The sequence below is a fragment of the Lissotriton helveticus genome, chromosome 2_1 (assembly GCF_964261635.1).
Source record: "Lissotriton helveticus chromosome 2_1, aLisHel1.1, whole genome shotgun sequence".
In the NCBI taxonomy this organism is placed as follows: Eukaryota; Metazoa; Chordata; class Amphibia; order Caudata; family Salamandridae; genus Lissotriton; species Lissotriton helveticus.
The window spans coordinates 212,598,223-212,610,677 of NC_136059.1; positions in this window are offsets into that span (position 1 = coordinate 212,598,223).

A 12,455-nucleotide genomic window follows, 5' to 3' on the forward strand; every position below is an offset into this window, starting at 1 on the left:
ATCTGGGGACTAGACTGTGTTTCGACAGCGGCCATCTTGGGTGTGTGCCGAATCACTGAACAATAAAGATGTTGACAAAGTTAGTTAGACAAATGAGCGTTGTTCACCGGGAGTCTTAAAATGTACTCGACGTTTCTCTTATGTTTTCATTTGAACACTGTAGACATTGTTGTGTTTGTATTATTGTTTGGGGATATTAGAAACGTGAAAAATAAAATTAAATATAATTATAATTTTTCTTGGATTTTTGGATGGCGGTAGGCGGGTTCTTCTTATTTAAAACCTTTTTTACAAGATATGTTCTCAATGATTGTCAGATGTTGCATTCAGTTAGGAGACATGGTTTATATCTAGCATAACCCAATGAAAAATACATTTTCAAGAGACGATGTTCTTTGGCTAGCGTGCACTGATTGTCACTCATTTCTGGTGTCATGCTGAATTATGAGGCTGGTGCTCATCGGAGTATGACAGGTTTATCTTAGTTCCAAATGATTACAGTTAATTACCAAAAGCACCCCAAGGGATATCATCATTCAATCCATGGGTGTCCGTACGTAATTTATAAACCCACCTTTGTTCTCGCTCGTGGAGTATCTTGTCAAGGTTTTCTTTGTTTTTCACACTTTTCAGCACTACCCATGTCAAATCATTGGGTGTGTGGTTTTGCTCAATGAAGTGATTTGTCATCCTGGTGGTGGCTCGTTTGCAGCGGATCGTACTCCTGTGTTCCACGATGCGTGTGCTCACCTTTCTAGTAGTCATACCCACATAATGTAAATTGCAGGTACATGTAATTAAAAAGACTACTCCACTTGTGTTACAATTAGAGAAATCTCGTAATTCCCATTTGGTGTTGTTGTTAAAAACGACCGATCTTGTTATTGACGTCAAGTGACAAACACTGCAATTGTAGCAGGGATAGTGTCCACTGGGTAGTGGTTGTGATCTCGCGGTGGCGATTACTGGAGCAGGTCGAGTGTGTACCAAGTAGTCGTTCAGGTTCTTTCCCCGGCGGTGGCTAAACATAGGGGTTGGTATATTCAATCCACCACTATTGATCATTGGCCAATGTTTCTTGACTATTTTAGATATCTTATCTGAAACTTGGTTGAAAGTCGTGATACAGATAGGTCTTTTATTCTCTGTTTGTGCTTTTTCTTTTGGTTCCAATAATGCATCTCTGTCATTATTACTTGCACGCTTCTTCGCATCCTTAACCAGCTTCCTTGGATTCTTCCTTGTTTGCAGTTTCTTGCTTAGATCTTCAGCCTGTTCAAAATAATCTTGTTTGTTACTGCAATTTCTCCGCAGGCTTAAAAATTGACCAAACGGAAGGTTTTGTCTGAGGTGTCGTGGGTGGAAACTGTCATAGGCTAGCAGGCAATTCCGAGCTGTTTCCTTGAAATGAGTAGTTGTGGTCAGGGCCCCTGAATCAGACCAAATGTTCAAATCTAAGAACACCAGATGTGATCTGCTCAGGGAACTGGTGAACTTTAAGAAACTGTCTTGTTCATTGAGCCAGATCAGGAAGGATTGCGCTTCCTCTTCTGCTCCATTCCAAATTAAAAAGACATCGTCTATATAACGTTTCCATGTTGATATTTGATGTCTGTATGGGTTGCTGTCATTTAGGATCCTGTTGTTCTCCAAATGATGGACATATAACCCAGCTACGCTCGGCGCAAATGTACTGCCCATACTGGTCCCGTGTTGTTGCTTGTATAGCGTGTCCTCAAAACGGAAAACGTTTTCAGAGAGTGCCAAATGGCAGCACTCCATCACCACATGCCGTGGGGTATGATACTGCCAGACATTTTCAAAAAGTACCTCTTCCAAAATTTGTAATGTCTCCCTGTGTGGAAGGCTCGTATATAAACTCTCCACATCCAGACTGATAAGGATGCTGGATGTGGGGTCAAAAGACAAATCCTTCAATAAGCAGAGGACATCCTTAGTATCCTTAAGGTATGTTTCTGTGCTTTGTACTAGCGGTCTCAAGAAAGCATCTGCAAATTTTGATAGTGGTTCCAAAATCGAACCAATCCCCGAGACTATTGGTCTCCCCGGAGGGTTCTCAAGTCTCTTATGAATTTTCGGGATTGTATAGAAGTAGGGGGTTATAGGTTTTTTGTTGACCAAGAAATCCGCTTCCTTCTCACTTAGCCAATCAATGGCAAGAGATTCCTCTATGAGGTATGCGATAGAAATCCTCAAACGTTCCGTTGGGTCTTCTTTCAGGATGATGTAGTTTCGTGTGTCTGCCATTAGGCGTAAACATTCTCTCCTGTAGTCCGTAGTGTTTTGTAGGACGATCGCCCCGCCCTTATCGGCTGGTTTGATTATGATTTTGTCATTCTTGGAAAGTTCCTGGATTGCCGTCAATTCTGCCTTACTTGTATTGTGAAACACTTTCACAGTATGTGGGTTCAATTCTTGCACCTCCTTCATTACAGCTTTTTCAAAAGCCAGTAATTCAACTGGTAAGGTATTTGATGGTGGAACAAAGGTTGATTTCTTTCTAAGTCCCGTGTCACTCCTTGTAGGTTCTTTTGGTTGGCTGTCTTGAAAGAAAACTTGAAGTTTCAGCCTCCTGAGAAACTCTTTCAACTCGCAGCAGAGTTTAAATTTGTCTGTGAGGGGCGTGGGCACAAAACCTAGACCCTTGTTTAGAACTCGTGTTTGTATTTCTGAAAGATTCAAAGAGGTTAAATTCACGACTAGATCAGATTGCTGGTTGTTGCCTGTTTCGGTGGGCCTTTGCTGCTTGTGTGGCCTCCTGTTGTCGCCACTGGTTCGGCCCATTGTACACTCTGGTTCGATTTGTTTCTTGCCCGTTGTGTGGGTCGGCCTCTGCCTAAAAAAGGTCTCCCCTGATTGCCCTGGTTGCCACCCCAGTTCTGATAGTTTGGTTGGTGGTGCATAGGGGGTCCGTAGAAAAATGGTGGTGGAGGTGGGCCATAAGTATAAGGGTGCTGATACATTGTCCACATGGAGGTTGGATTTCCTCGATAAGTTCCTGCATTTCCTCTTCCCCTTCTTGGTCTTCTATTGGGGGTGGTGTTGTAATTAGCTGAGCTTCCTGAGATATCGAATCCTGAATCAGTGCCATCGCTATCAGTGTTGTATCCCGGGTTCCTGTTGCTTAGTTTGTAATCGTCCCTAATGTATGGATACACCTTCTCGTGTGAGAAGGATTTTTTATCCTTTGCCAGTTTGATATATTTTGAATCTTTTACACTTATCTCAAAGTCTGTCATACTTTTGTTTAACTCATCCGGACTTTTTTTGAGTTCCGTTGGATTTTGAAAGGATTTTAGACGAACCTCCATAGAATGAATTTCATCTTTAAGAGAGTCAACCAGGCGTGACGCTGTTTTAATTATTAAGACCAACCAAGATAGACCTGTGATTTCTGCCATGATTAGTGTCTGCTTTGTGTGTGTCTATAGTCGTCAGGTTATCCAAGATCAGCCGATCTGTCAACCCTTATAGGAACAAAATCTCCCGCAGCCGTGCGGCTGCTAAACGCAAAAGGAAAAAGTAGGGGGGAGAGGGGGGATAAACTAAACCAGGTCGGCCTCCTAATCAACGTTATGTGGTCCGGAGGGGAACGAGTAGGTAACGCAGTGCGGTTTCACCATTAAGGAACAATGTTTCCATGAGGTGATCCTGCCCCCACCTAAGACCATGAAGTGCTATTAAGCACCGCTATATGCATAACGAGAAAGTACAAATCGTATGTATCACACGCATGTTTTTATAGTTAACAGCGTTAATATATTTTTATAGTTGTATAAACCACATCAGGTATATATAGGAGTGGAGAATACAGGGCTGGTCCCTGTATGGTCCTGACGAAAAGCCTGGGGAGCTTGAAACATGTTGACCATACACTGATTTAGCCCTAACTAACGGCTAAATGGGAGTGTTAAACCCCTTTTAACATACCTACCTAGGAGCTAAATAAAATTGTTGAGGCCCACTAGCACGGTATTTTTAAACATCACACACACCCACTCTGTCACTATCTCACTTTCACACCACACATAGTCTTTCACGATTAAAGTGCTCCTGCGTAGTTCTCTAGTCGCAGCACGCCCCTTTTCGTAGAGAACTGGGATGGCCCCAATGATGAAGCATGTCACCGTGGGGAAACCCCGGTGAGTGAGGGGACACTAGAAAGAAATTTTTCTTTCTCTAATGGTCTGTACTGAAAGAGTTTATTCAGTGACCAACATACAAACTAGGTCTCTGAATCCAATAATTTGGACTCTCATTTTTCTGCAACGTTGATTAGGAGGCCGACCTGGTTTAGTTTATCCTCCCTCTCCCCCCTACTTTTTCCTTTTGCGTTCAGCAGCCGCACGGCTGCGGGAGATTTGTTCCTATAAGGGTTGACATATCGGCTGATCTTGGATAACCTGACGACTATAGACACACACAAAGCAGACACTAATCATGGCAGAAATCACAGGTCTATCTTTCTCAGAAGAGGAAGTGGACAGAGTAATCGCCTCAATGTTACCTCATGCAGGGGCACCTAGCAGAGACAATAGTGATGCTAGCCAATGTTGGGACGAATTAAGCGAACTGAAGAAAACACAGATCAAGACATTGATACATGGTGTTATGATGGCAGAATACTTACAAGCAAACACAGCACCAAGGGGTCTGCTGGTTAGAAATGAACCATTCATATTCCAACATGACAAACAACTTAAGAAAGACTGGTCACTGATCTCGTGGCACTGTACCCGAGACTGGTTGGTGTTAATAATTAAAACAGCGTCACGCCTGGTTGACTCTCTTAAAGATGAAATTCATTCTATGGAGGTTCGTCTAAAATCCTTTCAAAATCCAACGGAACTCAAAAAAAGACTGGATGAGTTAAACAAAAGTATGACAGATTTTGAGATAAGTCTAAAAGATTCAAAATATATCAAACTGGCAAAGGATAAAAAATCCTTCTCACACGAGAAGGTGTATCCATACATTAGGGACGATTACAAACTAAGCAACAGGAACCCGGGATACAACACTGATAGCGATGGCACTGATTCAGGATCCGATAGCTCAGGAAGCTTAGCTAATTACAACACCACCCCCAATAGAAGACCAAGAAGGGGAAGGGGAAATGCAGGAAACTATCGAGGAAATCCAACCTCCATGTGGCCAATGTATCAGGACCCTTATACTTATGGCCCACCTCCACCACCATTTTTCTACGGACCTCCTATGCACCACCAACCAAACTATCAGAACTGGGGTGGCAACCAAGGCAATCAGGGGAGACCTTATTTAGGCAGAGGCCGACCCACACAACGGGCAAGAAACAAATCGAACCAGAGTGTACAATGGGCCGAACCAGTGGCGACAACAGGACGCCACACACGCAGCAAAGGCCCACCGGAACAGGCGACAACCAGCAATCTGATCTAGTCGTGAATTTATCCTCTTTGAATCTTTCAGAAATACAAACACGAGTTCTAAACAAGGGTCTAGGTTTTGTGCCCACGCCCCTCACAGACAAATTTAAACTCTGCTGCGAGTTGAAAGAGTTTCTCAGGAGGCTGAAACTTCAAGTTTTCTTTCAAGACAGCCAACCAAAAGAACCTACAAGGAGTGACACGGGACTTAGAAAGAAATCAACCTTTGTTCCACCATAAAATAACTTACCAGTTGAATTACTGGCTTTTGAAAAAGCTGTAATGAAGGAGGTGCAAGAATTGAACCCACATACTGTGAAAGTGTTTCACAATACAAGTAAGGCAGAATTGACGGCAATCCAGGAACTTTCCAAGAATGACAAAATCATAATCAAACCAGCCGATAAGGGCGGGGCGATCGTCCTACAAAACACTACGGACTACAGGAGAGAATGTTTACGCCTATTGGCAGACACACGAAACTACATCATCCTGAAAGAAGACCCAACGGAACGTTTGAGGATTTCTATCGCATACCTCATAGAGGAATCTCTTGCCAACGATTGGCTAAGTGAGAAGGAAGCGGATTTCTTGGTCAACAAAAAACCTATAACCCCCTACTTCTATACAATCCCGAAAATTCATAAGAGACTTGAGAACACTCCGGGGAGACCAATAGTCTCTGGGATTGGTTCGATTTTGGAACCACTATCAAAATTTGCAGATGCTTTCTTGAGACGGCTAGTACAAAGCACAGATACATACCTTAAGGATACTAAGGATGTCCTCTGCTTATTGAAGGATTTGTCTTTTGACCCCACATCCAGCATCCTTATCAGTCTGGTTTGGAGAGTTTATATACGAGCCTTCCACACAGGGAGACATTACAAATTTTGGAAGAGGTACTTTTTGAAAATGTCTGGCAGTATCATACCCCACGGCATGTGGTGATGGAGTGCTGCCATTTGGCACTCTCTGAAAACTTTTTCCGTTTTGAGGACACGCTATACAAGCAACAACACGGGACCAGTATGGGCAGTACATTTGCGACGAGCGTAGCTGGGTTATATGTCCATCATTTGGAGAACAACAGGATCCTAAATGACAGCAACCCATACAGACATCAAATATCAACATGGAAACGTTATATAGACGATGTCTTTTTAATTTGGAATGGAACAGAAGAGGAAGCGCAATCCTTCCTGATCTGGCTCAATGAACAAGACAGTTTCTTAAAGTTCACCAGTTCCATGAGCAGATCACATCTGGTGTTCTTAGATTTGAAGATTTGGGCTGATTCAGGGACCCTGACCACAACTACTCATTTCAAGGAAACAGTTCGGAATTGCCTGCTAGCCTATGACAGTTTCCACCCACGACACCTCAGACAAAACCTTCCATTTGGTCAATTTTTAAGACTGCGGAGAAATTGCAGTAACAAACAAGATTATTTTGAACAGGCTGAAGATCTAAGCAAGAAACTGCAAACAAGGAAGTATCAAGGAAGCTGGTTAAGGATGCGAAGAAGCGTGCAAGTAATAATGACAGAGATGCATTATTGGAACCAAAAGAAAAAGCACAAACAGAGAATAAAAGACCTATCTGTATCACGACTTTCAACCAAGTATCAGATAAGATATCTAAAATAGTCAAGAAACATTGGCCAATGATCAATAGTGGTGGATTGAATATACCAACCTCTATGTTTAGCCACCGCCGGGGAAAGAACCTGAACGACTACTTGGTACACACTCGACCTGCTCCAGTAATCGCCACCGCGAGATCACAACCACTACCCAGTGGACACTATCCCTGCAACAATTGCAGTGTTTGTCACTTGACGTCAATAACAAAATCGGTCTTTTTTAACAACAACACCAAATGGGAATTACGAAATTTCTCTAATTGTAACACAATTGGAGTAGTCTATTTAATTACATGTACCTGCAATTTACATTATGTGGGTATGACTACTAGAAAGGTGAGCACACGCATCGTGGAACACAGGAGTACGATCCGCTGCAAACGAGCCACCACCAGGATGACAAATCACTTTATTGAGCAAAACCACACACCCAATGATTTGACATGGGTAGTGCTGGAAAGTGTGAAAAACAAAGAAAACCTTGACGAGATACTCCACGAGCGAGAACACAGATAGGTTTATAAATTACGTACAGACACCCATGGATTGAATGATGATATCCCTTGGGGTGCTTTTGGTAATTAACTGTAATCATTTGGAACTAAGATAAACCTGTCATACTCCGATGAGCACCAGCCTCATAATTCAGCATCACACCAGAAATGAGTGACAATCAGTGCACGCTAGCCAAAGAACATCGTCTCTTGAAAATGTATTTTTCATTGGGTTATGCTAGATATAAACCATGTCTCCCAACTGAATGCAACATCTGACAATCAGTGAGAACATATCTTGTAATAAAGGTTTTAAATAAGAAGAACCCGCCTACCGCCATCCAAAAATCCCAGAAAAATTATAATTATATTCAATTTTATTTTTCACGTTTCTAATATCCCCAAACAATAATACAAACACAACAATGTCTACAGTGTTGAAATGAAAACATAAGAGAAACGTCGAGTACATTTTAAGACTCCCTGTGAACAACGCTCGTTTGTCTAACTAACTTTGTCAACATCTTTTTTGTTCAGTGATTCGGCACACGCCCAAGATGGCCGCTGTCGAAACACGGTCTAGTCCCCAGATGACAAACCCGGAAATACGATCTCCTTAAAAAACAGTCCCCGCCGTACCAGCTTCAATATGCGGTCCGGAGGGGAACGAGTAGGTAACGCAGTGCGGTTTCACCATTAAGGAAGTAAGTACAATGCTGGAATGAATGGGAAAGGTTTGTTTCTCGGAACTCCATTTCGAGCACATTTGACAACGAACGAACATAATTTGAAAAACGCTATTTTTTACCTTGCATTCAACAGCAATGTTTCCATGAGGTGATCCTGCCCCCACCTAAGACCATGAAGTGCTATTAAGCACCGCTATATGTAAATATCTATTTTGCCATGAATACCTTTATGTTATGTGTGTCTTGTCTATAGTCACATCAAGTCCTGTGTTGTTTACATGTGTGAATTCACAAACCACCATTTTATTCATGCATGCCCTGGACTGGAAAGCGTGCACGCACCAATATGGTGCACACTCGACACTCGACACTCGAAATAAGTCGTGAATGGAATGTGTGATACCCTTCCGTCATGGAGAGGAAACTCTGTCACTAATCATGTGTTCTTTTTACAGGCATAACAAGAAAGTACAAATCGTATGTATCACACGCATGTTTTTATAGTTAACAGCGTTAATATATTTTTATAGTTGTATAAACCACATCAGGTATATATAGGAGTGGAGAATAAAGGGCTGGTCCCTGTATGGTCCTGACGAAAAGCCTGGGGAGCTTGAAACATGTTGACCATACACTGATTTAGCCCTAACTAACGGCTAAATTGCAGTGTTAAACCCCTTTTAACATACCTGCCTAGGAGCTAAATAAAATTGTTGAGGCCCACTAGCACGGTATTTTTAAACATCACACACACCCACTCTGTCACTATCTCACTTTCACACCACACATAGTCTTTCACGATTAAAGTGCTCCTGCGTAGTTCGCTAGTCGCAGCACGCCCCTTTTCGTACAGTACTGGGATGGCCCCAATGATGAAGCATGTCACCGTGGGGAAACCCCGGTGAGTGAGGGGACACTAGAAATACATTTTTCTTTCTCTAATGGTCTGTACTGAAAGAGTTTATTCAGTGACCAACATACAAACTAGATCTCTGAATCCAATAATTTGGATTCTCATTTTTCTGCAACGTTGATAAGGAGGCCGACCTGGTTTAGTTTATCCTCCCTCTCCCCCCTACTTTTTCCTTTTGCGTTTAGCCGCCGCACGGCTGCGGGAGATTTGTTCCTATAAGGGTTGACAGATCGGCTGATCTTGGATAACCTGACGACTATAGACACACACAAAGCAGACACTAATCATGGCAGAAATTACAGGTCTATCTTTCTCAGAAGAGGAAGTGGACAGAGTAATCGCCTCAATGTTACCTCATGCAGGGGCACCTAGCAGAGACAATAGTGTTGCTAGCCAATGTTGGGACGAATTAAGCGAACTGAAGAAAACACAGATCAAGACATTGATACATGGTGTTATGATGGCAGAATACTTACAAGCAAACACAGCACCAAGGGGTCTGCTGGTTAGAAATGAAACATTCATATTCCAACATGACAAACAATTTAAGAAAGACTGGTCACTGATCTCGTGGCACTGTACCCGAGACTGGTTGGTGTTAATAATTAAAACAGCGTCACGCCTGGTTGACTCTCTTAAAGATGAAATTCATTCTATGGAGGTTCGTCTAAAATCCTTTCAAAATCCAACGGAACTCAAAAAAAGACTGGATGAGTTAAACAAAAGTATGACAGATTTTGGGATAAGTCTAAAAGATTCAAAATATATCAAACTGGCAAAGGATAAAAAATCCTTCTCACACGAGAAGGTGTATCCATACATTAGGGACGATTACAAACTAAGCAGCAGGAACCCGGGATACAACACTGATAGCGTTGGCACTGATTCAGGATCCGATAGCTCAGGAAGCTCAGCTAATTACAACACCACCCCCAATAGAAGACCAAGAAGGGGAAGGGGAAATGCAGGAAACTATGGAGGAAATCCAACCTCCACGTGGCCAATGTATCAGGACCCTTATACTTATGGCCCACCTCCACCACCATTTTTCTACGGACCCCCTATGCACCACCAACCAAACTATCAAAACTGGGGTGGCAACCAAGGCAATCAGGGGAGACCTTTTTTAGGCAGAGGCCGACCCACACAACGGGCAAGAAACAAATCGAACCAGAGTGTACAATGGGCCGAACCAGTGGCGACAACAGGACGCCACACACGCAGCAAAGGCCCACCGGAACAGGCGACAACCAGCAATCTGATCTAGTCGTGAATTTATCCTCTTTGAATCTTTCAGAAATACAAACACGAGCTCTAAACAAGGGTCTAGGTTTTGTGCCCACACCCCTCACAGACAAATTTAAACTCTGCTGCGAGTTTAAATAGTTTCTCAGGAGGCTGAAACTTCAAGTTTTCTTTCAAGACAGCCAACCAAAAGAACCTACAAGGAGTGACACGGGACTTAGAAAGAAATCAACCTTTGTTCCACCATCAAATAACTTACCAGTTGAATTACTGGCTTTTGAAAAAGCTGTAATGAAGGAGGTGCAAGAATTGAACCCACATACTGTGAAAGTGTTTCACAATACAAGTAAGACAGAATTGACGGCAATCCAGGAACTTTCCAAGAATGACAAAATCATAATCAAACCAGCCGATAAGGGCGGGGCGATCGTCCTACAAAACACTACGGACTACAGGAGAGAATGTTTATGCCTATTGGCATACACACGAAACTACATCATCCTGAAAGAAGACCCAACGGAACGTTTGAGGATTTCTATCGCATACCTCATAGAGGAATCTCTTGCCAACGATTGGCTAAGTGAGAAGGAAGCAGATTTCTTGGTCAACAAAAAACCTATAAGCCCCTACTTTTATACAATCCCGAAAATTCATAAGAGATTTGAGAACCCTCCGGGGAGACCAATAGTCTCGGGGATTGGTTCGATTTTGGAACCACTATCAAAATTTGCAGATGCATTCTTGAGACCGCTAGTACAAAGCACAGATACATACCTTAAGGATACTAAGGATGTCCTCTGCTTATTGAAGGATTTGTCTTTTGACCCCACATCCAGCATCCTTATCAGTCTGGATGTGGAGAGTTTATATACGAGCCTTCCACACAGGAAGACATTACAAATTTTGGAAGAGGTACTTTTTGAAAATGTCTGGCAGTATCATACCCCACGGCATGTGGTGATGGAGTGCTGCCATTTGGCACTCTCTGAAAACTTTTTCCGTTTTGAGGACACGCTATACAAGCAACAACACGGGACCAGTATGGGCAGTACATTTGCGCCGAGCGTAGCTGGGTTATATGTCCATCATTTGTAGAACAACAGGATCCTAAATGACAGCAACCCATACAGACATCAAATATCAACATGGAAACGTTATATAGACGATGTCTTTTTAATTTGGAATGGAACAGAAGAGGAAGCGTAATCCTTCCTGATCTGGCTCAATGAACAAGACAGTTTCTTAAAGTTCACCAGTTCCATGAGCAGATCACATCTGGTGTTCTTAGATTTGAACATTTGGGCTGATTCAGGGGCCCTGACCACAACTACTCATTTCAAGGAAACAGCTCGGAATTGCCTGCTAGCCTATGACAGTTTCCACCCACGACACCTCAGACAAAACCTTCCGTTTGGTCAATTTTTAAGACTGCGGAGAAATTGCAGTAACAAACAAGATTATTTTGAACAGGCTGAAGATCTAAGCAAGAAACTGCAAACAAGGAAGTATCCAAGGAAGCTGGTTAAGGATGCGAAGAAGCGTGCAAGTAATAATGACAGAGATGCATTATTATTCAAAAGGGGGTGGTGATGGACAGAGTATCTGAATTAAGCAGAACACTCCTACCCAGTCAAAAGATCAGGGCTTGATCCATCACCGTTTTTTAGCTCACTGCACCATCCCAGTTCAGAACCTGGCTACATGCAAATTAGTCTGACCCTGGCCCAGTGCATCATGGGAACAGGGCAGACCAAACTACCAAGCCAATTCTTTACTGGAAAGGAAACAAGCTTCCAGGGACCGGTTTCTGGCATTACAGCCGTCTTCGGCCCGGCTTGCTTGAATCCTGATGGTGCAGTGAGCAAGGGACTCACATCTGAGCATACCCTTCCACACTTGTGGTGGCCAAAACGATTCAAAAGGGGGTGGTGATGGACAGAGTATCTGAATTAAGCAGAACACTCCTACCCAGTCAAAAGATCAGGGCTTGATCCATCACCGTTTTTTAGCTCACTGCACCATCCCAGTTCAGAACCTGGC